This window comes from Sciurus vulgaris, assembly GCF_902686455.1.
Source record: "Sciurus vulgaris genome assembly, chromosome: 13".
In the NCBI taxonomy this organism is placed as follows: Eukaryota; Metazoa; Chordata; class Mammalia; order Rodentia; family Sciuridae; genus Sciurus; species Sciurus vulgaris.
Window position 1 is genome coordinate 10,472,373 of NC_136474.1, and position 24,588 is coordinate 10,496,960.

Sequence of the window (24,588 nt, forward strand, 5' to 3'; positions counted from 1 at the left end):
ACACTAACAAAGGAGAGAGGAAACTCAAATAACAAAAATTGGTGTTGAAAAAGGAAATATCATGACAGACACCACTGAAATACATAACATAATGAAAAGCTACTTTGAAAATCTATACTCCAACAAAATAGAAATTATTGAAGATATTGACAAATTTCTAGAGACATATGATCATCCCAAACTAAACCTGAAGGACATACATGATTTAAACAGATCATTTTCAAGCAATGAAATAGAAGTCATCAAACCCTTTGAACCAGGAAAAGCCCAGAACCAGATTTATTCTTAGGTGAGTTCTATAAGACCTTCAAACAAGAACTCATGCCAATATTCCTTGTAGTAATGCAAGAAATATAAAAGGAGGGAACCCTTCCAAACTCATTCTATGAAGCAGTATCACTCTGATATCAAAACAAGGCAAAGACACATCAAAGAAAATTTTAGTCTGATATCTCTGATGAATATAGATGCAAAAGTCCTTAACAAAATTTTAGCAAATCACATAAAAAACATATGAAGACGATAGTGCACCATGATCAAGTGGGGTTCATTTCAGGGATGCAAGGATGGTTGAACATCTGGAAATCAATAAATGGAATTCATCACTTCAATAGACTTAAGGTAAAGAGACATATAATTATTTCAATAGATACACAGTAAGTGTTTGACAAAACACAACACTCCTTCATACTCAAAGCAATAGAAAACATAGGGACAGTAGTAACATAGCTCAACATTGTAAAGGCTACTTATGCTAAGCCCACACCCAACAGCATTCTTAAAGGAGAAAAACTGAAACAATCCCTTTAAAAACTGGTACAGGACAGGGATACCCTCTTTCACCACTTCTGTTCAAAATCATCCTTGAAATACTAGCCAGAGCAATTAGACAGACCAAAGAAATTAAATGGACTCAAAGAGGAAAAGAAGAACTAAAAGTATCACTAATTGTCAATGATATGATTCTATATTTAGAGGATCCAAAAAACTCCACCAGAAAACTTCTAGACCTAATAAATGAATACATCAAAATAGCAGAATAGAAAATCAACATGCATAAATCTAAAGCATTTTAATTCATAAGCAATGTAATATCTAGAAGGGAAAAAACTCTGTTCACAATAGTCTCAAAAAATAAAATATGTGGGAATCAATCTAATCAAAGAGGTGGAAGACCTCTACAATGAAATGGACATTGAAGAAAGAAATGGAAGAAGATCTTAGAAGATGGAAATATCTCCCATGTCCTTGGATAGTAAAAATTAATATTATCAAAATTGCCATACTTCCACAAGTGTTATACATATTTAACACAATTCCAATTAAAATCCCAATGACATTTACCATAGAAATAGAGAACACAATCATGAAATTCATGTGGAAGAACAAAAGGCCCATAATACAAAAAGCAATCATTTACAGGAAGATTGATGCATGAGGTATCTCAATACCAGACCTTAAACTGTACAATAGTGGAAGAGGAACAAAAACAGCATGGTATTGGCACCAAAATAGACAGGAAGACCAATGATAAAGGATAAAAGACACAGAGATATACCCACATAAGTACAGTTATCTCATACTAGACAAAGTTACCAAAAACTTGCAATGGAGAAAAGATAGTCTATTAAAGAAATGGTGCTGGCAAAATTGGATATCCATATGCAGTAAAATGAAATTAAAACCCTATCTCTCACCCTGTGCAAAACTCAACTCAAAATGGACCAAGGATCTAGGAACTAGTCCTGATACCCTTCACCAAATGGAAGAAAATTTGGCCCAAATCTCCATCACAGTGACGTAGGACAGGATTTTCTCAACAAGACCCACATAGTGCAAGAAATAAAAGCAAGAATCAATAAATGGTATAGATTCAAACTAAAAAGCTTTTTTCTTAGCAAAGGAAACAATAAATAATGTTAAAAGAAAGCCTATAGAGTGGGAGGAAATCTCTTTTCCACACATACTTCAGACAGAGCACTAATCTCCAAAGTGTATAAAGAACTTAGAAAACTTTACACCAAAAAATACAAATAAACAAATCAATACATGGGTAAAGGAATTGGGCAGACACTTCACAGAAGAAGATATACAGGTGGTCAACAAATATATGAAAAAGTACTCATCATTCCTCGTAATTAGAGAAACACAAATTAAAGTGACCCTGAGTTCATCGAACTCCAATTAGAATGGCTAATATTAACAACACAAGCAATAATGAGTGTTGGCGTGGATGTGGCAAAAAAGACACCCGCATACATTGCTGGTAGAGTTGCTAATTGGTGCAGCCAATCTGACAAGCAATATGGAGATTCCTCAGAAAACTTGGAATGGTCCTTCCATTTGACCCAGCTATTCCACTCCTCGGTTTATACCCAAAATACTTAAAATCAGCATACTACAGTGATGCAGCCACATCAATGTTCATAGAAGTTCAAGTCACAATAGCTAAGTTATGAAACCAACTGAGATGACCTTCATTAGATGAATGGAAAAAGAAACTGTGGTATGTATACACAATGTAATATTATTCTGACATAAAGAAGAGTAAAATTATGGCATTTTCTGATAAATGGATAAAGTTGGAAATTATCATGCTAGGTGAAATAGGCCAAGCCCAAAAAACCACAGGTCAAATGTTTTCTCTGATAAGTGAATGAGGATATATAATAAGGGGGGATAGCGGGGGAAAGAAGAATGAAGGAACTTTGTATGGTGTAGAGGAAAATGGGGCAGAAGGGGGTGGGGTAAGGAAATATAGTAGAATGAGACAGTATTACTCTATGTATACGTATTATTACATGAATTGTGTGAATCCACATTGTGTACAACCATAGAAATGAGAAGTTGTACCCCATTTGTGTACAAAGAATCAAAGTGCAGGGAATTGTCAGATATAATTGTACAACCATGAATCAGAGATTACTGAAATGAAGAAACTGATTCAATAGTTCTGGGATGGAGCTTTGTTTTCTGAAAATATAACAATTTCTTTAGCAACTCCAAGACCATAGTGGGATTACAGAAATTTTTGAAAGGCAAAGAAGTTGACCACATAAAGGAAACATTTACTAGTGAATTTGAGTTCAAATATTTTATGATATTTATGAATGCTATTAAAATATCAAATAGCAACAAAAACCCATTTGAATATTTTGTTGTTTTTCAAATTAAACTTATTTTAATATATAAAATGAAAACTATACATATTTATGCAATAAAGTTTTGGTACATGTACATATTGTAGAATGTTTATAACAGGATAAACATCTAGCTTTTCAAACAATTGTCATTTTTATTTGATTCTATTGGTTCTTAGTTCTACATGACAGTAGAATCCATTTTCATGAAGTTATACAAGCATAGGTTATATTCTATTCCAATTAGAATGACAATTGTCTTGTGGATTTGCATAATGGTGGAACTCATATTTTTACATGTATACACAGGAAAATAATGTTAGATTTTTTCTGTTTATTTTTATCCTTCTCCCTTCTTTTTTCACCATTGTCTAATCTTACGAACTTTTCTTACCTTCCCCACTTTATGTGGTTTAGATTTTGCGTATCAGCAAAAAATTCAACCTTTGGATTTGGGAATTGGTTTATTTCACTTAGCATAATATTCTTCAGCTCCATGCATTTACTTCTAAAAATCACGGAGTCATTCTTCTTTATGGCTGATTAGCAATGCATTGTGTATATATGCCCCAATTTCTTTATCCATTCATTTGTTGAAGAGGGCCTATATTGCTTTCATAACTTAGCTATTTTAAATTGTATTGCTGTAAATATTAATGTGACTGTGTCACTGTAGCATGCAGAGTTTAATGTCCTTTGGGTATTTATTAAGGAGTGGGTTCGCTTTTTTTAATGATGGATACATTTCTTCAAGGACATCCATACTCCTTTCCAGAAGGAAAATCTGCAGTCCTACCAGCAATGTGTGAGCATTCTGTTTTCTGCATATCCTCATGAACACGTGTTACTTATATTCTTGATACTAAACCATACTGAACAGATTGAGATGGAATCTCAGGGCACTTTTAATTTGTATTTCTCTAATATCTAAAGATGTTGAACAATTTTTGAAATATTTGTTGATTATTTCTCTATTCTTTGTGAAAGGTCTGTTCAGTTCCTTTGTCCCTTTATTGATTGTGTGTGTGTGTGTGTGTGAGAGAGAGAGAGAGAGAGAGAGAGACAGAGACAGAGACAGAGAGAGAAAGAGAGAGATTTCTGAATTCTTTGTACATCCTAGAAATTGACTATACAGGAAGCAAAATTCTTCTCCCATTCTGTAGGTTTTGTCTTCATGTTTCCTTTGTTGTAATGGTATTTAGTTTGGTCCCATCTAATTTATTAGTATTTTTTTAAGAGTCTTATTCAGGAAACCAGTTCCTGTACAATGTGTTGAAGGTCTGGGCCTAATTGCTCTTCTAGTAGGTTCTGTGTTTCTAGTAAAATTTCTAGGTCTTTGATTTACTTAGTGTTAAGTTTTGTGCAGGGTGAAAAATAGGTATTAACTTTTATTACATTACATTTGGATTTTTAGTTTTCCCAGTACCATTTGTTGAAAAGGCCATCTTTTCTCCAGTTGAACTTTTAACACCTTTGTCGAATATGAGGTAACTCTATTTATGTGGAATTAATCTATGCATCTTCAATTCTGTTCCATTTGTTTTCATGCCTATTTAGTTTTTTTTAACTATAGCTCTATTCACTGATTTTCATTGTACAGGTACTTCACCTCTTTATTAGATTGATACCTAAGTAGTTTATTTATTTTTTTTGGAGGCTATTGTGAATAGAATAGTTCTTCTAATTTCTATTTCAGCTGTTTCATTACTGATGTATAGAAATTCAGTTGATTTATGGGTATTAATTTTGTATGCCACTACTTTGTTGAATTTCTTCATGAATTCTAGAAAGTTACCATTTGAAATTTTGGGACTAATTTGAACACTTTTTTTCCTACTCATATCACTTTAATTTCTGTCTTTAGCTTAATTGCTCTAGCCAGGGTTTCAAGGAGTATGTTGAATAAAATTGGTAAATGAGGATATCCTTGTCTCTTCCTGTTTTTAGTGGGAATGACTTCAGTTTCTCCATTTAGAATGATGTCAGCCTTGGAATTGACCATGGTGAACTCTCATTTTAATGTGTTTTTGTATGCAATTTGCCAGTATTTTATAAAGAATTTTTTTGCATCTATGTTCATCAAGGATATTGAAATAAACTTTTTATTCTTTGATGTGATTTTGTCTGAATTTGGTATCAGGGGGCTATTAGTTTCATAGAATTAGTTTGAAAGCATTCATTACTTTTCTATATTGTGTAAAAATTTGAGGAGGATTGATGTTGGTTCTTCTTTAAAAGCCGGATAGAACTTGGCTGAGAATCCATCCAGACCTAGATTTTTCTTTTTGATAGATTTTTTATGGCTTCTTCAATTTTATTACTAGAATTTGATATCTTCAAATTTTCTAATTCTTCTGATTCAGTTTGGTTAGGTCATACATATCTAGGAATATTCTAACACACTGGAGTATAAGAAGAATGTACTTTCTGATACACCTTTCTATTTCTGTAGGGCTTGTGGTGATATTTTCATCATGGATTTAAAAATTTTACATTGCTCTAGTAGTAAGAGAAATGCAAATCAAAACTACCCTAAGATTCCACCTCACCCCAATTAGAATGGCGATTATCAAGAACACAAGCAACAATAGGTGTTGGCGAGGATGTGGGGAAAAAGTACACTCATACATTGCTGGTGGGATTGCAAATTAGTGCAGCCACTCTGGAAAGCAGTATGGAGATTCCTCAGAAAGCTTGGAATGGAACCACCATTTGATCCACTATCCCACCCCTTGGCCTATACCCAAAGGACTTAAAATCAGAATACTACAGAGATACAGCCACATCAATGTTCATTGCTGCTCAATTCACCATAGCCAGATTGTGGAACCAACCTAGATGTCCTTCAATTGATGAATGGATAAAGAAACTGTGGCATATATGTATACATATATATATATATGTATATATATACAATGGAATATCATTCAGCTATTCAGAATAATAAAATTATGGCATTTGCAGGCAAATGGATGAAATTGGAGCATATCATGCTAAGTGAGATAAGCCAATCTCAAGAAACCAAAGGACAAATGATCTCGCTGGTAAGCGGATGATGATGTATAATGGGGGGGTGGGAGGGATTAGCGTTAGGGTTAGGGTTAGGTTTAGGGTTAGGGTAAAGGAGGGTTGCAAGAATTAAGGAAGGAAGGACTGTATAGAGTGAAAAAAGATGTGGGAGAGGTGGGGGGAAGGAAAAAATAACAGAATGAATCAAACAACATTACCCTATGTAAATTTATGATTACACAAATGGTATGCCTTTACGTCATGTACAGAGAAACAACATGTATCCCATTTGTTTACAATAAAAAAAATTTAAAAATTTACATTGTTCTCTTTCCTATATTTACCTGAGCTAAAAATTTATTAAATTTGTTCAGTGTTTCATAGAACTTTTTTCCTTGATTTTTAAATTGTTTTTATAAGGTTAAATTTATTGAGTTGGACTCTTATTTTATTTCCTAGGTTCTATTGATATTGTTATTGATTTGTTCTTCTTTGTCTAGGGCCTTGAGATGTAATGTTAGTTTATTTATTTGGTGTCTTCCTGTTCATTTACTAAAGGAGCTTAATAATATAAACTTTCCTCTTACAGCCTCCTTCATAGTGGCCCAGAGGCTGTGATATGCTGTGCCACTATTCTCATTTACTTCTAAGTAATTTTTATTTTACCACTGATTCATACTGCAATGCATTCATCATTCAATCAAATGATTTTCAATGATTTATCCTCCAGGTGTTTGAGTATTTTCTACTTTTTGTCTTATATTGAATTCTAATTGTATTTTGCAAAATGTTTCACATGCTGTGGAGACGAAGATATATTCAGTCATTGATCAATTAAATATTCTATATATGTCTGTTAAGTCTAGTTTTTTTAGTTGTGTAGCATCTTTATTTTTTGTTTGGATTATTTATCTAATGTTGAGAGGATTATGTTAAGGCTACCCAGTATTATTGTGTTTTGGCCTATTTGATTCTTGATGTTAGGGAAAGTATGCTTGATATATGTAACTGCTCCTTTCAGAACACAAATATTGATGACTGCTATTTCTTCTTGTATGATTCCCTTAAGAACAATAAAATGGCCATCTTTGTCTCTTCTGTTTAACTTTGCTTTGAAGTCCAATTTATCTGATATGAGAATAGAAACTCCTGCTTATTTATGAAGACAACATGAAAATATACTTTCCCAAACTTTCATCTTCATTCTATGGATGTATTTTGTATACATAAGTCTTTTGAAGACAGCATATAATTGGGTCTAATTTTCTTTCTTTCTTTCTTTCTTTTTTTCTGGTAGAGTGCCTGCCTTGCATGCTCGAGGCCCGGGTTCGAGTCCCCAGCACTGTGCGATTGTGGAAATAACAAAGGGTCTAATTTTCAATTCAATCTGCAAGACTATGCCTTTTTTGATGAATTTAGAGAATTTGTGTTCACTGTTATTATTGAAAGATGCTTTTTTATTTTTTGTCATTTGGGTTTATTTCTAGTTTTTAACTTGAACTCATTCTCCTTTGAGTATTCTTCTAGTGTTGTTTCTGATTTTGCTGGTTTTTTTCTTCATGTATTTTTGGAATATTTTATTGAGTATCTTTTGTAGTGTCAGCTTTAAGTTGTGAATTCTTTTAAATTTTATCATGGAAATTTTTTATCTTACCTTTTAATCAAACCTTAATTTTCTTTATATAGTATTTTTGGTTAGCATCCATTTTCTTTAGAGTTTGGTATATAGTATTCTAAAGCTTTCTACCTTTTAGGGTCTGGGTTAAAAAAATCAGCTGAGATTTGCATTGGTTTTCCTCAAAATGTGACCAGTCTTTTTCTCTTGCTGCTTGTAAGATTATATTTTCTGTATGTTAGATATTTTCAAAATAATGTGCTTTGAAATGGGCCTCTTGCAATTTTGTGTATCTGGAGTTCTGTGTGCTTTCTGCATTTGATTTTTCATTTTGTTTTTAAGATTTTTGGAAATTTTCTTATGTTGTTTTATTGTTAAGATTGGGCAGTATTTCAGAGCCTTCATCTTAAAATTTCTGTATTTCAAAGCCTTTATCTTAAAATTTCTGTTCATAGTCCTTTAACATTTTTTATCTGTAGTAATCTTTTTTTTTAAGATTATATACTTTGTCTTCAAGCCCTGATAATCTATCTTCCATGTGGTCTAGTCTGTTGGTGATGCTTTCCAGTGAATTTTTAATTTGGTTTATTACTACCTTCATTTTGAAAATTTCCAATTGATTTTTCTTCAAGATCTAGATCTCCGTATTGAAGTTACCTTTCAATTTTTGTATTTCCTCTCTTAATTCATTTATTTTGTCATCTTTTACCTCAGATCAGTTGAACCATGGACTTTCGGAATTCCAACTCTGGCCTTTCCTCTATGGTGTCAATGGAATCTGTTGTTTAGGAATTCTATGTTGTGTGGAATGGTTTTTTCCTTCATTTTCCATATTGATGGTGTGTGCATCCATCTATCTGGATGGACCTCAAACAGTAGAGTTTATACTTTATAAGTCTATAGTGCCCTTATACGTTATAAGAACCTCACAGTGTAGGGGCAGAGGCAAATGAGAGTAAAAATCTATGCCAAGAATATACAGCAGATTAGGTACTTATTTCCTACTTTGACATTTACAGTGATATTTGGTATAATATGCAGAAATAGAAGGTTCAGCAATTTCCATTAGTAAAAAAGTAAGTAATCATAAATTATGTCTGGCACAAAGTCAAACAATAGGTGTTGTCTATGTCTTCTGCCATGTTAATTACTGCTCTGGCATTGGTGGTAGGGAAGACATTATAGACAACAAGTAGCATTAAGAGATATTAAAGATCCACTTGGTATGTGGAAAAAGGAGATAGGAAGTAGAAAATGTGTGCAATTTTAAAGGGTAAATAGGGCAGATGAAATGGTAACATAGGATGTCATGTTAATGAGGAAGAGGGAGACAAAAATAGAAGAATATAAAGGAAGAGTGGGAAAGAATTTGGTCGTTCACAATAGAAAATGGAGAGGGGAAAGAGAAATAGAGAATACAGTGGTGGAAAAAAGTATACAAAACAAAATCAAACTATGCTAATCAAAAACCTTGACCCTCAAAAAAACTGGCCATGAAAAAAAAAACAACCTTCAACAAAAGACTAGAAATTAGAAAGAGTAACAAGTCTTTATATGTATAGGTGTTCTTGAACCAATCAGTACATATTCAAGTAAATTGAAACGCCAAAAACAAAATAAAAACATAACTAAAAATAAAAAAGAGTGAAAAACCTGGATGAAAAGTTAAGAACTTTTGGAGTCATTTTGACTATGTTGGACAAATAGTGAGCATATGTGTTTACTCTCTGTCCCCAACTGATTTTATTTCCTCTTGAGGTGTGAACTGAGTGTGGGGGTATGGGGTGTGGGCTGTCAAGCCCTTCCTTTTTATTATGTTGTTCACCATGTTGCTAGCTGGGTTCTAAGACTTCTAAATTTGTCTTCTTGTGAGATAGATAAGGGTTGAAATGGGAGGAGCTGTCCACCCATTACCAGTGTGTGCTCTGCATTGGGTTCTATGAGAGAAGGTCCCATGGGTGGAGTTCCTGATTGCAGGGACTTAGTTTTAGTGAGGTTCTAGTTGCTTTATTTTGTGGTGAGTTGCTAGCATTGTTGAATTGATATTCCTCTACAGCCTGAAAGATGTCAATCTGTGATGGACTGGGCACTTCAGGTGGTGAAATATTGGACTGGTTGGGCCAGCCTGTGGGCCAGAGAGCAATGCAGATGGCTGGGTCAGATTGAACTGGCAGGGACATTGCAGCCTGGCACACTTGGCTATAAACTAAGCAGTGAAATTGCAGGCATAGTTGGTCAAGCAGTGGGCAGGGCATGAGGTTTGGGGGTTTGGAATACTGGGTCTCTGGGGTAAAGAGCCCAGGCAGATTGTGGTCCCAGCAACCAGACAGATAGGGCAAGCCAGGAGTGGCTGGATGTCAGAAAACTGGCATGTGCCAGCAACAGATAGGGCACTATAATGGGTGGAAGCCAGGGACTCAGCATGCACCAAACTAGGTGGGTTCAATGGTAAGGTGGGTGCTGTGGTCTTGGAAGTGCCTAGAACCAGTCATGTAGTTAATCAGAGAGCTATGTGCCCTGAAACTCACCACATCAAATATCTGATTCATTGTAGCTGACCTTATGAGCTCCTTTGAGCCACAGGACTCAAAGAATTGGAGAGAGTTGGGTTCTCCCTACTTCTCCAACTGGAGTTTACCTGGGCAGAAATGTTCTTGGTTTCTTCTTTTCCCTGGGTTTGTTAATCTTAGTTGTCTTTGCTAGGCTAAGATAGGTTTACGCAGTCCTAGTCATAATCTCCCAAACCTGGGTTTACCACTATACATTGGAATGGCTGTTGTTTACTCTCAAGATGACTCCTGGTTCAGCTCTCCAATGATGACTGGTAAACTCAGGGTAACTTTTTTAGATCAATTTAACGAGTTGAACAGTCTCTGGTTCAGTAAGAGCATTGACCCTCTATTCTCAAGGTTTTTCACTTGGAGTCTGAGAAGTACTATTTTCACCACTTGTGTTCTGGGTAAGTGAGCTAGGAGTAATGCTGCCTCACGCTAACACACCATCTTGCATGCCTCAATAATAACCTTTTTTTAAAAATTTTTTAAGTGTGTACATAACACTCTATGATTTTTTTATATCTTGTCATAAAATCAAAAATAATGTGGTTAGTAGTAATAATATTCATTTTTATGATACTTTATGAAGTATCCATGGTAGAGTTCATATTTACCAAAATTCATTTGAACTGAAATTCATATTTAAGGAAATATTAAGGTCAAAAGAGAGTTTGAATGTTAAAACAATTATCAGAGCAGGGCACTTACTATAAATGAGAACAGCAATGGAAATAAGAAGACAATAAAATCAATTGGATCAAATATATTTATATTTTATGTGCACAAATATAAAAATATCAACTTTTTATACATTAAAGTAATTTTTCATGTAAAGAGAATAAAAAACATTCAATTTTTAAAAACAAAAATCAATTTGTGATAGTTAAAGAAAAGATTGAGTCATGCACAGTGACACATACCACTAATTCCAGCCATTTTGGAGGAGAAGGCAAGAGGATTTCAATTTCAATGCCACCCTATGCAAAATATCAAGACCCTAAGCAACTTAGTGACACCCTGACTCAATATAGAAACAAGAATATGAAGTGCAAAGGATATGGATACATGGGTACAACCCAAGGTCAAAATAAATAAATAAATAAATAAATGAATAAGGCTATATTGTTCAAAGCAACCCTGAGAAGGATGGCAAATATTTTCTCAAACAATATTTTGTTTAAGAAGATAACAATACCCCATGAAGAAACAATATATCCTTAAAAGGAAATATTAATAGGGTTGAAATATCTTGTGGACAAGTTCTTAAAAGATGGATTTCATTGGATTTGCAAATCACCCTGCAATAACCCAATCTTTTGTTTAAAAAAAAGAAAAAAAAAATTTAAAACCCACTGATGCATACTAATTCAGGCAAGATCTGAAAGCTAAAAGTAGCAGTTTCAGATATTCATCCAATACTACCAAATCCATATACTTTATTAATAGTAATGCCAGGTAACAATGATTCATTAAGTACAAGTTTAAGAGATGAGTTCCTTTGCATTCCTCTGATAAGGTATTTCTAATTACTGCTCTTGAGTGACAGGACTTCAATACAAAAGTAACAATCCAGTACTGCTGGGTTTTCTTCCATAGATTTAATTTTTTGTAATTTTTAATAGAATTTTATCAAAATTGTTAGCTGAGGGTTATGAGTGAGTTAAGAAATCATTTCTCAACATGAGGATTATCTGTCTATAGCCAACCCCAACTATGAACTCAGGTTTTCAAATACTATATTGCTGCAGTAAAACACCTCACCTCATGTGGATATGAGGTGTCCACTAAAATGGCTGAGTTTTGTAAACATGTCACCTATATGGGATTCCAGATAATCCAATGGACCTGAATTTTGATGTCAGATTTAAAGAAGGCTATCTTAAGCCTTATCAAGATCAGGAACTAGAGACAGGTACATGGGTTCCTGTAAATGTCAATGCTATGATTAGATATTATTTGTCCCCCAAAAGCTCATGCATGAGACAATGCAAGAAGGTTTAGATACCAAATGATTAGGTTATGAGAGTATTGCCTATTCAGTGCAATAAGCCTTAGTTAGGGATGGAATGGTAACTCCAGGAAAGTAGGGTATGGCAGGAGAAGGGGCCCAAGGGGCAGGCCTTTAATAATCATCTTTCATCCTTGTTGGGCAGAGAGCACTCTCTGCTTCCCCACACCATCTTCTCAAATACATTTATACACCACACTCTCCTGCCACGATGTTCTGCCTCATCCCAGTCCCAGAGGAATGCAGCCAACCATCTCTGAAATGAGACTTCTGAAACTATTAGCCCCATAATAAACTCTTCCTTGTCTAAAATTGCTCTTGTATAGAATTTAGGTCATTAAAAAAAATCTGAGTAAAACAGTCAGATGCTAGTCTTTAATTTTGGACTAATATGTAAACTTCTATATTAGGCCTTTAAAAGAAAAAAAAAATAAAACATTTGATTTGTACACCAGAATTCCAAGCTGCCTGTGAGAAGTTAAAAGATACTCATGACCCTTCCTGCCCTACACCTACCTGACACAAAAGGTTATAAGACTATATAATAAAGATGAGAAACAAGGTACAATCCTTGAGGTTCTCAGCTTGACCATACAATGAAAGGAAGTTTCTCCTTCCCTTGGGGTGTGATTGCCAATTGTGATCTACCACAAGAGGTTGAGAAACACACTCTCAACATTGCTTTGGGGAAAAAGACATCTCAACAGAGTACAGCACAGATGAGAAATTTCAAAAGATTTCACAAAGGAGGAAACATTAAAATTGCAAAAAAAATGAATATGAGTACAAAACAATACTATTTAAGGACATTAAAATTCAAGCTAAAAGACTGTTGTATACTCACTGGGAAGGAAAAAAAAAGAAAAAAGAAAAACAATCACACACATACAAAAAACTAATGGTCACACAGGAGTTAAGTGATTGGAATTATCAGACCTGCTGTGGTAAGGTAAAAATTAAAGTTGCTTTGGAAAATGGCATGGTACTTTCTACTCAGGCACATACTATGAACCATTAATTATTTCCCTATATAGAAAATAAGTGGAAAAATGATTATAACATAATGATCTAACAGGAACCCAACACTACTGACTTTACCACTGGGATAGTTTCTCCAGCTGCCAACACACTCTGCAGGCTAGGACCCTTCAAACTGGATGATGGGACCTAGTTTTCACATAAGTACAAACAGAGCCCCAGAACCATCTTGGAGAAAATCATAGGGCAGTGGTCTAATTAGCACCAAGAACCTGAAGGATAAAGAAAAACAGAAACAGAAAAATAAAGAAGTTGTAGAGGAGGCTAAGAAGGGGACCGAGGAGAGAAAAGTACCTGCTGAGTATGAAGAGGTGAATAAACAGTATGCAGAAGATGAGGAAGAACAGGAGAAAGAAGATAAAGTAAATTCCAATTGGCAGAAATCAGAAAATGGGGTGGCAGCAGGAGAACCCTTCCAATTGGTTTGGCATGGAATGCTCCTTGGAAAGCGAGAGTAGGAAAAAACTAGGATGCAAACATTTTACCTGCTTGTAGCTTGAAGAACTGCACAAGAGGTTCCATTCTTTTTACTCCAGCCTTCTCATTTCCACCTGTCTAGATGCTGACACTCCCCACTAATTCTCTCCTTGGTACACCGTCTGGCCTGCTCCATTTGAGCTTTCCTGTGGACACCAGTTGTACTTCTCCCCTTACTTGCTCTTTTGCTCCCTCATACCACTTATATTCTCATAGTCTTTCATAGCAGCCCCCAGCCTTGTATCCTGCTCCAGCCCTCTCTAGATTTACCTCACAACTTCTCCTATCAGCTGGCAGGAGCCTGGGGTGGGGTCAGGGTCAGAAACAAACCCACAGCTTCCAATTTTTCCTCCACTTTTTGCATTATTAAGTTTAGAGGGAATAATGCTTCTCTTTTATTTTTTCTTGCTTTGTTTTTTAAAAATGATGAATAGTGCTATATAGAAAAGTAAGAGAGTACTTGCCATCAGACATTATGGAGAGGTACTAAGAGGAAGAGAGCATGAAGGTATTCTCAGGACATAATTAATGTCCTATTTCTTGATGTAAGCAATAGTACATGTTATTTTTCCTTTGTGGTAATTAAAGAAACTCTATAATTTTAATGTGTGCCTGTTCTTGCTGTGATTAATAAAATCAAACTTATTACATGAATGACTGTGAGGAAGAGCAAAAGAAGGGATTTAAAATGACATTTAGGAACATTTTATTTTTAATTTATTTTCTTTGCTCTAATTACTTATACATGGTAGTATAATGCATTTATACATTTTGTAGATCACACATAAATGGAATGTGATCTCTGGGAACATATTTTAATAATGTACACAACAATTTGTTTGATTGTGGTGCTGGTTTCATGAATATGTACATATGCCACAAGATAAAAATATACCCTTAAGATATGTGCAGGTTAATTTGTGCCAATTAAAACTCCATAAGACTATTAAAAAAGTAGGATGTATCCAAAGCTGATGTTAAAAATGAAATATAGAGACATAAATTAGTAAACCAAAAACTGACTAGGAATGATTCATTCCTAATGATTCATCTCAATAGTTTGAAACAAATAAATTTTATAAAAGTAAGAGTAGATAAAATAAAATCTTAAGCAAAAGAGTAAAATTAGAAGATATTGAAAATAAACATAACACAGAATCACCAAAGTCAATGATGGTGCTTTTAAAAAGCAAATGAGCCAGATCTAGTGGAGCAAGTGTGTATTCCAAACAACTCAGGAGGAGTATTAAGAGTTCAAAGACAGTCTCAATCACTTAGTGAATCACTTAGTAACTCAGAGAGACCCTGGTAAATTCAATAATTCAATAAGTAAAAATTATATCAATTACATGCTAGGTAATTGCATATATATGCATATATATGATGATGTCTCACTTGAAGTGAATATATTCTGTGAAATTCATTCTAAGATGATTCTGCTATTTTCCAAATACCTGAGTGTAATGACAAATATCCAGTTGGGACAGACTACTACGTGGTGAGGCCTTTTGATATATCCATTCCACTGTTGTACATGAAATCTACCACTGACCAAAACACCATAATGCCACGATAGAATGATGTTATAAAGTTAAAGCAATCAGGGTAGACTCATGATAAAATTAATACATGGTGGAAATCAAGACAAAACTATTAATAAGTCTTTTGCTATTTAGACAGTTTTAAATCATAGAGATTGTAGTGTAGGAAAGAGGAAAAATGGCATTCTTTCCAAAGAAAAATGCTAGAATATGGGGATATTTGTATGATAGTAGAAATGCTTTTGTATGCTTTACACATACCACACAACCCATTTTCACATACTAAATATAAATATGAGAATTGTGAAAAGTTAAATATAAAAGAAAATATAAAGCATCCAAAAGTTGACATAAGAAAGTGAGATAGGATGCATATGGTGGTGCACAACAGAAATATCCAGTACTCTAGAGGCTAAGACAGGAGGATCACAAGTCTATGACCAACCCAAGAAACTTATCAAAATATGTCTGAAAATAAAATTTTAAAAAGAGCTGAGCTGAGGGTATAGCTCAGTAATAGAACACCAGTTTCAATCTCCCATATCATAAAAGGGACAAAGAACAACAAAAATGTTATTTATTTTCAAAATTACACAAAACATTTTTAAATTCATAAATTGTAAAGTATTAAAATAAAAATTCCATTCCTCAAATGATTCCATTAAATGGTTCAAGGACACATGGCCTAATTACCTCATATATACTCAAACAATTATAAGAAGAAAACTACAGACTGCAAAAAGAAAAGCAGGCAAGAGACTTGAACATTCACTTTAAATAGACCATATATAAGTGTTCCATAATCATAAAAAACTAAAAATCTTTAGAGATTAGGTAATGTAAAATAAGATCACATCATATACACAGAGTTAAATAGTATTGTTGAACATGTGGAAGAAAGGCACTCTCATAAAGGGAAGATATAGTTTTAACTGTCATTATGCATGCGCAGAATTTTTTTTAATCAGCATACATGATACACCACCACCAGAAACAGAGATTGAAATTACAACACCTGGACATATGAGGACATAACCATATTTCTCCTCAGTTGAAACCTAGGGGCGTGATTAAAGCGGTGTATATTTATGAATAAATTAATAATAAATCGTGAAAAATAATGGTTCTTGAAGGTAGACACATTTTGTTATATTCAGTTTGACATGTACTTAAAAACATCATGTATATTTTAAAAAGTTGTCACATGAATGCTGTATTTCATATGTAAGAATATTTTAAAATGTGCAGAATTTGAGAAAAATAAAAATACAAAGAAGTACTTCAAAGAACCAATTGCACACTTTATGTATAGATGGTAAAACTATCATCAGGATGACCATTTCCTCCAAGTCAACTATAATAATACCTCAATAAAATTAAAGAAGGGAACAATGTAAAAACATTCAAAAATTTCCAAGAAGTTTATATATATATATATATAAAATTAGCCAGGAACTCTCTGAAATATAAAAGCAAAGTACTAGTTATCATTACCTGATACTAATGTATGTTACAAAATTATAATATTGTGGTAATATAAAGACCAAGAAATCACAATAGAGAAAATTAGAAAGGTAAATCCATATGTATCTAAATATTGTTTTATTGTTAAGTGCAATAAAAAGGCCTATATAAATACAATCATATCAAGGTAAGTATTTAATGTGAAAGATACAATCCAACCAAAAGGTAGACGTTAGAACAAGAGGCCCAGACGACTGGTTGGAATTGTGTGCAGAATGTGGGTGACACTGGAATTATACCCCAGCACCACCCACCAGAAAGCAGATTTTAAGAGGGATGATTATAAAAATATAGCAGAGTATGAAACTCCTGACTCTTGGTCCACCCATGGTTATACCAAATCAATATATACTCCTGTTTTGAATCTGTCTTAAATTTACAAATTAATTAGAGGCATATAAAACAAAATTATCTACCATCAGATGAGTATGAAAGGTTGGATTATATTAGGACATTAGCATTCCTTGAGCAATGATTCTTATAACTGGGACAGGATAGTTAAATCCACTGTCACCCTGAGTAGAGGAAGATAGTTTGGGTCATAAATATAGCACATTTAATTTTAAATTTCCTGTAGTTTGAACTTTAATTTAGCTGGTACACACAGAGAAAGAGACTAGATATACATGAGTATAAAGATCAGATAAAAGGAGTGGTTTTCTATGAAAATGCAAGATCCCTGTGTTTTATTTCATGGGACCGGGGAAGAAGAGAAGTTAGAACCCAAGGGTCCCAATTTTTCCTAAAAGACATTCGCCATCATAATCTGCAAAAGACTGTTGCTAACAGTTGAGTTTCTATCTATCCAGCACCAAAGAGTTAACAAGGGAAATATATCTCATGGCTGGCAGCCCAAGTAGAAGTGAAGTACTTCATGAGCCCTCTTCCTTGGCTCACCTCACTAATAACTCCAGCACTAAGCAAATTTTTCTTTAAGGAATTTGTCTGAAATTCAAATTTTCCATTCAATGGACTACATCCTAAACCTCCAGGCTTTGGGAGCAATGACAAATGCACATGTGCTTATCTCAGTATATCACAAAGAAGAGGCTCCATATTTATATGCAAGAATTTCTATGTACTAAAATCCCCACTAGGAGTGAAGATAAAGAGATAAAAGTAGAGATTCCTATTTATTTCTAAAATAGGATCTTATCACCTTCATTCAATGAGTATAAGACAATCTCAATTCTAAAAAATTTGCATCATGAATTAGTGTACCATTCTACTATAAGATTTTCTGTGACCTGAATGCAGCTGTTAGAATGGCTACTATCAAAAAGTAGAATAACAAGTACCCCAATTATATAGACATGGAAGAAAGAAACACTTTAAACCATTAGAAATAAATTTAGTAAAACCAATTTTTAAAAAGCCTTGAAAGTTGAAAGTTCTTTAATAACTAACAGAATAATAATAATTCTGGGTGCATTTCCAAAGTATTTGAAAACAGTGTGTTAAATAAATGGTTGCATTCTCATCTTCACTATAGCAGTATTTGCAGTAGCCAAGGTCAGGAAACAACTCAAGTGCATTTTGGATGAGGGGAACCCCAGATTTCTTCCAGTTTTAGGGCACTCAGCTACTTCTCTGAAAGACTACACTCCCTAAACTAAGTCTACTGTCTAACAAGATAAGACCCAAGTACTGATATTCACTAGACTCTCAGGAGACATTAGATATTCCAGGTGTGGGATTCTCATATCAGATAGTTCTGAAACAGTACCAGGAAAATAGCAGAGAGGGAAAGAGAGCTTTCTCACATAATTTCCATCAGGGGGACTCTCAACACAAACACAGTTTGACAAGGCAACTGACCTTGGAGAGACAAAAGGAGAATACAAGCACATATTTTTACAAAGGTCAAGTTATTTTTTCTCTACTTTCCTATCATGTGAAATTCTCATGAATAATAACAGCAAAAGCCTTTGCTTTTGCCTTTTTCTATGGTACTGGGGATTGAACACAGGGGCATGTTAAATATGAGCTACATACACAGTCTGTGTTTTAAAAATTTGAGACAGGGCTTTCTAAGTTGCCTATGCTCAACCTAAATTTCTGAAGTTGACCTTGGAATTGCAATCTTCATGGTTTAGCCACCTGAGTCTCTGGGATTTTACACATTTGTCATTGCACCCAGCCAGAAAATAAATCCTGTAGAAAGTTCTATCCAGTTCTTGGTTAAAAAAAAAAAAAAAAAAAAAAAAAAAAAAGAAAAGAAAAAAAGAATTATAAAAAATAATGTGCTCATTTGAAATGTAATAGGGGATAATAATTGATAATATTGAGGATAGGGGAAGCTGTCATTGAAAATATGAACAGGGAGCTGAAATATTAGATTTTATTGACATATATATATATGAATTATATATATATATATATGAATTATATATATGTATATATATATATATATATATATATATATATATATATATATATATATATAAAGGTTTAAGCTGTGAGACAGGGTTCTGGATTTCACATTTTGCTTTCCATACATTTAGAACATTCAGGAGGATTCAATCAGGGTGGCACACACCTGTAATCCTAGCAACTAATGAGTCTGGGCACCCGTTTAAGGCAGACTCAGCATCTGTTTCAAAATAAAAATAAAACATACCAGGGACATAGCTCAGTGGTAAAGGACCTCTGGGTTCAAAGCACAGTATCACCATCCCATCAAAACAGAAGAATGAGCCCAGGAAGAAGGAAGAACTGAGAAACATACAGACTGCAGATCACAACTCTCCTCATGCAGGAAAACAATACAAAGAGTTGCAACTCTGATGATCTTCCCTCTCCACAATCCACCACATAATCTGGGAATGTGCTGAAATGATGGCATATATGTGCTCAGATAGGACTTCAGATAGTGGCTGAAAATATTCTGCAGAAACTACACAGCCTGTGGCTGACATATGCCCCAAATGAGTGGCAAGTGAGGATTCAGGATTAAAGATCAACTCCTTATTTTGCAATTTGCCTTAGACCTAACTGCCAGTCTATGATATTTTTCTTCCTATGGTGAAAGTCCCTAAATGAGCAAGTGAACATGTAATCAAGATAATTTTGTTGCCAGGCATGGTGGCACACACCTATAATCCCCACAGATTTTAAGGCTCAGGTAGGTGGATTGCAAGTTCAAAGTCAGCCTCAGCAACTTTGCAAGAACCTGTCACTAAATAAATTTTTTAAAAGTGCTGGGAATGTGGCTCATTGGTTAAGTACCCCTGGGTTCAATCCCAAGTACAAAAAAAAAAAAAAAAATTGGGTCTAATTTAAAAGCCCAAACACCTCCACTACACCACATGACTCATACAAATTTTCTTATTACTTTAGAACGTGGTTACTGGTACTTATTAAATAAAAGCAGGATTTCTCTGTGTGTGTGTGTGTGTGTGTGTGTGTGTGTGTGTGTGTGTGTGTGTGTCTGTGTGTGTGATTTTAATATTTTTTGCTTGCTTTCTGATATCTGGAATGGAATGGACCATGACCAGCATTTGGAGGGAAAAAACCTACCTCTGGAAGCTTTCTGCTTAAAGCTCCCTGCTTTAATTCAGGGATGTGTCTCTCCAGTTTTTTGAACCTAAGAAATACAGATAAGGAATTGTATTACTCGCCTGAAAGAAAAGAAGGTAAGAGAATTGCCTGAACCTTTGTGCATATATAGAATAAGCACATATATTCCATATAAACAAAACCCTTTTATATAACTGATTGTTTATGGGACTCCTTTTCTAGGACCTGGGGAAATTCTGGTTCAGTTTATAACAAGGAATGACACCAGCCAGAAGTAATCTGAACCCTCATGTACAAATCAGCAAAAAAAAAAAACAAAAAAACAGATTTCTATGTCATTTTCTAAACACAGCTGATAGAGGTATGGAGCAGACAACCCTTTTATTGGGGACACAAAGTAAAAGCAGTGCAAGGAAACACAATTATTTGTACGGCCTTGAGCCACCAGTGAATTGGAATTTGGAATTCAGACAAGGAAGATCCAACCTTTTCTGTTGGGAATATGAATGACATTGGTGCCTACAGTGAAAAGTTTATTACAAACTTTGAAAAGAAATTCATGTGAGTGACAGATAATGGTTAAACAATTAGTATCTGCAGTGTTTTCCAGGTGGTTTGTCAGCCATGGCCAAAGCACATACATGTATTACTAGCCTCCATGACAAGCATTTTCCATTTGTGTTCTCTAAAATTATTTCCCATTATAGAGATGAGTAAACACAGTTTTCTGAATATTAAATGTCAACTCAGCTGCACAAAGAGAACTACCCAGAGACAGAAGTATATGAAAACCCTTCAGAGAGCCTCAGAGGCTGATTTGCTCCTGATGTAGAGGATGTGTCTGAAGAAATATATTCACTCCATTTTGAAGAAAGTATCTAGAAAAGACATTCCAGGACCAACACAAATGTTTTTTCCTACTTTCATGTTAAGTAACTCTTCAAAAACTGAGCTATCAACATTGATTCCTTATAAGGTAAGTGTGTGGAGATTTCAGGGTGCAAAAGTACATCACAGGTCCAGAAACTGAGTATGACTCAGAAGAGAAATAAATCTAAAAGACTCATAAATTTTAAAGAAAATATACAGAACTATTTCTAAAAATGAATGCCCATTTTTTGCTATCTCTATAACATATCATTCAGAAAACAATACATTATAATGCATATTTCTTGGAATGCCAAATCTTATCCTACATGATTTTGTACTAAAGTCCAAAATCCAGATAAGACAATGCATGATTCACTGTCAAAAACATTATAAAATATCTTCAAGGAAGTAGTGGATGTTTTTGTGAATGTGTCATTCAACAAATTACTTAACGAATGATGTTGAGGAAATAGGGAAGTGATATTTTCCTTATTTATATTTCCTGCTAGAATTTGAAGAGAAGCACTAGAATTTTATTTGAAATAACCTCCAAATAGAAAACATACAAGATATCTACAATACAAACTCAGGGGAATAAAAATGTAAATCTTTTGTTATTAATTAAATGCAAAACCTTTTTTTTTTCTTGAAATCCAATTCTACCTGTCTTTTTGGATACATTTCCTTAACTCTGAAACCAGAAACCACAAAAGAAATACAGGCAAATGTCTTGAACTGCCAGTTAATACAGGGAATATCCATATCTAAATCTTCAATAATTATGAAATATTCAAAATCTAAAGGAATGTTAAAAATATTTAGAGAAATATAAAATTTTATCACAGACAAAATAATATTGATGATGATATAAAACACATAAATATTCATAAACTCAAGGAGCTTATTATTATGTGTGGAAAGTTTTGTTATTGAAGATGTATGATGCTCACTATCACAGAGACTTCCTAAAATTACATCATATATGTGACCATGATAACAGGTAAGAACACATGGTACTCATCCAAACACCAACCATACAATCTCAGGGGCATGGTTCAAGTGATTGCAAATTTTGGAAGAGATAAAAAATTATCTGTGAAAAATGGTTACTAGAAGCTGGTCAAATTTTTAATTATAAGTATATTCAGCTTAAGAAATACTATAAAACACCATGCTTAAGTTTTATATGTGTGCAATATGCATGTGATATTTCACATGTATACATGTTTAGAAAGAACATGTAGAATTTATGAGAAAATAAATATCATCAGAAGCACATGAAACACTCACTTACATATCCCATGTGTAGAAGATAAAACTCATCATTACAAGGAAGATAATTTTCCCCTAAATTTACCTACAATACACCCAGTAAAATTGCTATGTGCCTATATGAATACAACACAGTTAAGTTCTAATTTTATGTGTATCTATAAAGCAGTAATGAATAAAACTATAAATAAATGGAAGAGAGAAGGTAGAGGAGAAGGAAAGAGAAACTACTGGGTAATGAAGTGGAGCAAATTATATTCCATGCTTATATGATTATGTCAAAATGAACCTAAGTATTATGTATAACTATAGTGCAGTAATAAAAAAAATTAACATGCTTTACTTTTAATGAAATAAGAAACTATAAGCTTCTAAAATTCATCCACTAAATTATATATAATTTTAGCCAGGACATTTTTCAATTATAAGAGCAAAAGGAGTACTTCTCATTACCTGATATTCATGTATATTGTGAAACTACTACAAGAATCAACAAGGAATCATAATATAAACTAAATCCATATATGAATCCATATGTATGTAAAAATCATACACTTAATTGCAATAAAAAGTCTAGATATATCAAACCATATTAAGACAATCTCAGCAAATAAGCTAGACCCTGTCTTGAAATAAAAAATAAAAATTGCTAGAGATATATCTCAGTAGTAATGGATCCCAAGGATCAACTTCCAGGAACACACACACACACACACACACACACACACACACACACACAAAGAAAGAAAAGAAAAACAAAGAAAGTAAAGGAAAGAAAAGAAAAAAGAAAACATGAAAATTAGCTAGCTCAGGAGAAAACGTGGTACCTACAAACCACAGCTGCTCTCCTGCAGGAAAATGGCATGTGGAGATTTGATTGCAATAATGGGCCCCCTTGTCAATCACCAATATCTGGGAAGATGCTGGGCCACAGGCACAAACCTCTGAGATAGTATTTGAGGATATCCTGCAAGGATAAGGAAGGCAGTGAGAGGTCTCTGCCACTGACATGTTCTCCATCTGTGTGACCAGTAAGATGGAGGGTGCACTGCCCCACAGGAGGGCTCAGGCCTGCAGACTCCAGAGACTGCAGACAGTCCCAATTGGCCAGGTCTGGTTTCTGCCACAGCCAGTCCCGCAGTTCCAACAGCCTCCCTCCCCAGGTTCATGATGCCACTCCCCACTCACCATTTCCAGGTGTTCAAGAGTCAGTCCTTCTTCCTAGGGTTTTTCAGCTCCTGCACAGCAGAGCAACCTGGGGCTCCTAAGGAGGAGAGTGAAGCCTAGAGTCAAATGGCCGATATGGCGGACTCAGGAGAAACAGAAAAGGCAGCGGAAGCCCACCCCCAATTCCCTGTCAGCACACAGGATTGGACAGTTCTAACTGCTCCTGATTGGACAGGACTTCAGACCGTGACTCTGGGGTATGAGATCAGGGAGCCTTCCCTGTGAGTGACAGTGAATAATAGCCAATGCACAAGAATAAGAACAGAAGGGTAGGTCCTCCGTTGCAGTTTTTTTTTTTTTTTTTTTTTTCTCTTGAGGTCTGGGAATTGCACACCAGGGCCTCAGGCTGTTGCTATTTTAAGAAAATATTTTCTTCCAGAAGTGGAATCGAGTCCAACCAGCAGAACATTTGCATTTAACCTGCTGCAGGTTTTCATTTCCATTTATGGATTATATACACCAGTATATTATTCATGAATGAAAATAATATAATGGCAATTAATATAAAATGTTATTTAATTATTCTGCTCTCTGTTCTTATAAGGACACAGACTAAACTTTAAATGGAACAACCCCTTCAGGCAACAATATCCAATGAAAACAACACCTAAGGTGCAAGGGTAATTTAAATATTTCTAATACTCATATTGATAGCATAAAAAGAAAAAGTTGGAATTGATATTAATAACATAACACAGCCTTTTGAGAATATTACCTTCCTGTCATTTATAAAATACTACCAATGAAGAACATGTGCTTTTGGAACTACACCCTCAAGTTTGACTCTCTCTCC

General features: G+C 34.4%; 1 long non-coding RNA gene across 1 annotated transcript in view; it reads right to left on the reverse strand.

Annotated features, from left to right (window-relative positions):
* Positions 1 to 24,588, reverse strand: part of LOC306643027 — a 41,577-nt gene that overhangs the window by 9,658 nt on the left and 7,331 nt on the right. The window contains exon 2 of the long non-coding RNA XR_013758795.1: positions 23,757 to 23,832. This is a non-coding gene — a long non-coding RNA (uncharacterized lncRNA). The remainder of the gene's footprint in view (positions 1 to 23,756; positions 23,833 to 24,588) is intronic.